The sequence below is a fragment of the Nanorana parkeri genome, unplaced genomic scaffold, assembly GCF_000935625.1.
Source record: "Nanorana parkeri isolate BGI_ZX_2015 unplaced genomic scaffold, ASM93562v1 scaffold784, whole genome shotgun sequence".
NCBI classification, from domain to species: Eukaryota; Metazoa; Chordata; class Amphibia; order Anura; family Dicroglossidae; genus Nanorana; species Nanorana parkeri.
The window spans coordinates 735962-741651 of record NW_017307052.1 but is presented as its reverse complement, the minus strand read 5'-3'; positions in this window follow the sequence as shown (position 1 = coordinate 741651).

Below are 5690 nucleotides of genomic sequence, written 5' to 3'. Positions count from 1 at the left end.
TTTGGGTGTATTCAAAGTTTTTGCTTAAACCGCTTTGCATTGAACATTCTTTGCCGCTGCCAGACACGTATTCATGTTAGGGCTGATGGACAATTATGGGCAAACGCATTTTATCTAGTTATGCCAAGTGGCACATTCCGTTAGTGATGTGCAAGTACTAAGATGACATGTTGACGCATATTTTTCCTTTAGTTGACTTCAGGTATTTCTGGTCTTTAGTATGGAGGCTAGCTTTCTGAGCACAATGAAAATTATGGTCTCTCGAGTCATTTCAATAAAGACTTTTTTTTACTTGTAAGACTGAATCCATCCTTGTGTGCAAGCAATTGGCAACAGCTTATATCATGGAAGAAGTAGTATATTCTAGGGGATGGGGAAAGACTTGAATCGCAGTGGAAGTCATTTTTGTTTTGGAGCCCTGCACTGCTGTATGTTTTAAGAAGACCTGCAATTTGGAATTCAATTTTTGCTTTCTTATAGGGAACTTCCTACATGGCTCCCATTTTTACCTAAGCAGCTTCCCTGAAATTCGATGGGTATACTGCTGCTGGCAAACTGTAGGCTATCCCAGCATAAACCCCTCCCAACTACTGCTACCAGCATGCCCTAATTTTAAGGATGTACTGGTAGATTGGATATGGGGTGTGTGTGTGTTTCTGCTAGGAAAAGTTGAACCACTGTGACTAGAGTAGGCTGAGCATCAGGAGCTACCTTGTTGTTCGAACCCATAGACACCTTTTACATTTTCTGCTTTATTGCAGAAGGGATTCACTCTGAGGAACTAGCATGGAAATCCTCCACTAGGTGGGTGGAATGTTGAGCATGTGCACCCCTTGCTCTTTTGTTGTTTTAGCATTATTAAAGTGCCTTACCACTGATCCTCCTGCTCGCAACAGTCATTTGAAACTGATCTATGCATATGGACCACCTGCAATGACTTGGTTACCTCTGGCTGTCTGATGCTATGCCTCATACCATCAGTTGGGTTTGAGACTACCTGAGGCTTTGCCTCGAACCCAGAGCTATGTTGCCTTACCACCTGGCAGTTGGAACATGTAATAGACCCGGGGGGACAACCCTGCTGTACTGGGTGCCTCACAAGGGTTTATTCACACCGTGTGTGAGCCGCATTTTTCTGCACACCAATGTGCACAGTTTTCCTATGTGCCCTGTTCACACCATACATGTGCGGTAGTGTGCAGAAAATATAGCTAGAACTGTAGAATTAGCCTGTTGCGAATGCTGTCCCCGGCTCGGATCCTTTAGAACTACCAAGGTTGATACATTTTCCCATTGCACCTTTCAAAATGCCTTTTGAGAAGAATTTTGTTAAAGATTGCCTGCTCCCTCTGTGTGGATGCAGCAGTGTCTGGGATAGGATGCATCAGTCTTCAAGGACCCAACCAACAAATGGCAGAGGCCGTTTCTAGAGCAGTGTTCTCTGGCAGGCCTTGCTGTGAACCCTGTGTTGCCTTGGACCTTGCTTTGTCAAACGATGACTGACTAGTTAAAAGCTGTTGGAAGGGATCTGGTCCTTATGGAGATTGATCCTCCTTTTGATCATAGAATGTTTGGGGGGGGGGGGGGGGAGATTGGTGGTTACACTGAACTATTGTGGATGGGTTGCAGAAGGTTTGCCATCTCATGTCAGTTCACATGTGAAGAGCACTTTGGTGGCTTTACAGAGGAGTCTGGACCAGCATTTGGCTCTTAACACCATCAAGGGTCAGGTCTCTGCTCTTGTGATCTTGTTCCAGAGCCTGCGGTCTTCCTATTCTTTGATTAAAACTTTTGTGGAGGCCCATGTGACTCTGTGGCATCTGAATTTTGGTTCTGTTTACACTTAATCAGCCCTTTTGAACTGATCAGAGGTATTCTCCTTTTTAGCTTTCATAAGGGTGCATTTATTTTGTCATCACCTCTGTTGGGTAAATGTCTTAGCTGGCAGCCTTGTGTAAAGAAATATTTCTAGTCTTAAACAAGTACAAGGTAATGTCACAGATCTTCCTATCGAAGGTAGTTTTGTCCTTTCACCTCCAAACAGGACATTGTTCTTTCATCTGGATCAGTTCATCAGATCTCCCTTCACTGCCTGGATGTAGTGTGTGCTGTGAGTTTCTTGTAGCCAGTGCTTCCTTCAGAGAGACTGACATGGTCATTCCTGATGGTCCACATGAGGGTCAACCAGCTTCTGCCACCATTTGTGTGACTTTGACAGACCATCATTTTAGGGTTGAGTGCCACCCTTTCCTGTGGCACATTTCACCAGATCTGTTAGTCTCTCTGGCATCAGGTTACTGTTCCTAAAAGATTTACAAAGGTGCCACCTGGTATAATTAACCATTTCCACCTTTTTACCATGTGGGTTAGGGCTGCAACTAATGATGATTTTCTTAATCTATTGGCAGATTTATTTTTTCAACTAAAAAAAATACCATCCTTCATTTAAAATCAAATACACATATGTGGCGTGTTACAAACAAAGTTTACTTCTGAATAAATCTGCATGCACAATTTTTTTGCAATCGCACTGCACTGGAACACGTGATATTGTGGTACCGTGCGTTCCAGTGTGGGCGATCACACTGTGGGTGGGAGGCGCATTTGGGGTCCATTAAAATGAATGGCACTGCAATGCACCCCTGCAGCAGAATTTGTCGGGCTGAAACCAAAAGACTTCTTCCCACTTTTATTTAAAAAATTATTTTTTTATTGTAAGCACATGGCACTTGAATAGCTTCAGCCAGGGAATGACATCTGCCAGTAGCAAGATGCAGACTGCAGCTGAATGTAAATACAGCAGGTATTGGGCTGATGCAATAGCCAGCCTGCTATTGGCCATTTCAAATAGCAATAGCAGGCTGGCTATGGCACCTGTCCACTGCTTGTTGTGCCCTCCTAGAGTCGAGGAAAGAGCAAGGGGATCCAACCAACTAATCGATAATGAGAATAGTTGACAACTATTCTCATAATTGATTTAGTTGGTTGCAGCCCTAATGTGGATGTTCATGTCTTATCTGATGCTTCGGTTGTTAGGACCTTCAGGTACCTTATTAACATTTTGTTAGCATTTCATTTCCTGTTGCCCACCCCCCACTGCATTTGGACATTATAACAGTTTAAGAATGCCTGTGTCCTCCATGGATAAGAGAGAAAATGGGATTCTTTTTACTTTGCTGCAACTATCCATTTATGGGAGTCTATTGAGGGATGTAGATTCCATCCAGCTGTGTTTATGATCGAGCTCCTGATATGGTTTTGCTGCAATTAGACTTTACAGAATTAGACTATTTCTTGGAATCTATTGAGCTACACAAGCATTCAGATATGTCAGGTTCTACTGCAAACTACAGAAGTATTGGACAAAAAAATGAAATCCTAAGCCTGCCCCTAGTATTAGTGGTAAAGCGGTACTAAGGACATACACAAAAAAAAACAGAGGGGTGAGATCCATGTCCCTCAATAGACTCACAGAAACAATTTTGCAGGTAAGACAAAAATCCTGTTTTGTGGAACATACATCAGGACCCCGGTTGTCTCTTGCATGGATGGGATTTCCAGAAGCAACCCAACAGAGGGGTGGGCAACACAACACATCCCACAGGAAACTAACGAGAGAGGACCACCGGAAGAACCTTGTGGTTGACGCACGCATCCACAAAGGGCCAAATTTTGACTTGACAAAAGTATGAAGAGGACCAAGTGGCAACCTTACAGATTTGCGATATTGAAGCCTGATGCTGAAAGGCCAAAAAGCACAACCACACCTAGTAGAGTGAGCCTGTATTGGAGAAGGAAGGAACTTCATCATATAGGTGAGAGTGGTAGGTGCTGAACCCACCTATTGATGATGAGACAATAAGCTGACTGCCCCCAGCATAGGATTACCCACAAAACCAACCAGTGCAAACTGGCATTTGAGAAAGGATACTGCCTATCAGTATAATCTTTAACTACTGGCCAGCCGTTGTGTATACATGGCCGACCAGGACCTTCTTGGATATAACTGGGCGTGTATACACGTCCTGTTAGTCCCGCCCACTCGCGTGGGAAAGACAATTTAAAAACTGGCAGCGATGCCCGTTAACATACAAGCGGATCGCTTGTATGGGGTACCGGTATGTGTGCTCCGCAGCTCCCCCCGCCCGCTGTTGCGCTGAGCCCGGGACCAGCATAGTGGCTCTCTGATGGGATGAGAGGGAGGTCGGTTCACGAGCTCCCTCCGGTCCCCTCTCCCCTGTCAGAATGCGGAAGTGTTGTACATTACTTCCGCATTCTTGTGTCACTCTCCAGCTTCAGATTCTGGAGAGAAGCTGATGAAGCAGATCTCTGCTTCTTCAGGGGGGGGTCCTAGGTGACATTTGGAGACCCCTGATGTCTCCATAAAGAGGACCTGTCACTTCTTTTGGTATCACATAGAGGGGTTTCTTAGCCCCCTCTGTGATAGCAATAAAGTTAAGTGAGAAAAAAAAAATTTAAAGTTTCCCCCCTAAAAATTACTGAATACTGAAAAATGGCCTGGCCAAGAAGGGGGTCTAAACACCTGGTCTTCAAGCGGTTAAAGGTAAGCACACCTTTCATCTGACTAGTTCCTATTTAGGTGGTACACTGACTGGTTGAGCCACAGTGGGAACAGTCCGCCATTAAACTCTCAAAGGGGCATATTTCCAGCACAACCCTAGGTGGGACCCAGGACCACTCAGATTGCTTCCAGTCCACATAGAGGAATGCCTTTGGAACAGTGGGGATCCTAAAGACCTAAGATTGGCGATGGCAGGGTAGTAGTATGCACTGCCTCAATAAGGTCTGGCTTGACCCCCTGTAACTATAAGGGGACGAGAGATTTGTGGTGCCTTTTCAGAAATAGACTGTTGGGACTCTAGTTTCATATGATGTAAGACCTCTGGAGGGTCAGAGAGACTAGGAAATGGAGCTTGAAGTGCATTGAGACTCTGGTCAATGTGTGCAAAGAGTTGAGCATACATGGTCGATATAAAAGTACCTGAGGACTAGGGATGGGCTGCACGTTCGAGTCGAACCTATGTTCGATTCGAATGACTCTGCCCAATCATGTCTCACAGCTAAGTCCCTGCATCACACTATATAAGGCTGCTGACACCGGCCCTATGTAGTGTGTTGTAGGAGATAGAGAAAGAGGGTTCTAGTATAGTTAGTTACAGCAGATTGATAGAGAGTTATAGATTGTTATAATAGACTTCTGTGTATTCATTGAGTTCTAAGTTCGAATTAGAACTTTTTCCATGTTCGAAAGTTCGAGTTAGAACCCAACACGGGGGTGTTCGGCTCATCCCTACTGAGGACAAAGCAAAGCCCGATCTGAGGAATGCCCTGTAACAAAAGAGGTACCAGGTTCTAGATTACATGCACCAGGTCCCTTAGAGGACACCCAGTAAACACTCTCAGAACTACTAGAGAAATATGGGTTGGGGTCACCTGTAGCAGTGGGGCTGTCTCTGTGCAGGCATTTTGCTGCCATGCAACAGTAATGCAACTGGGCCCAAAGCACAAAAGTCGGGCAGCTGGTTCCGATGAGGCTCAGGTGGCCAAAGGTGACCATGTCACCATAGGTAGGCAGTGGTAGCACTAGAGTTCAATGAGATGTTTGCAAGCAGGGTGGTAATTCCTCTACCCTGAACAGCGTGAGAAAGACCACGCATGCGCAACACTCC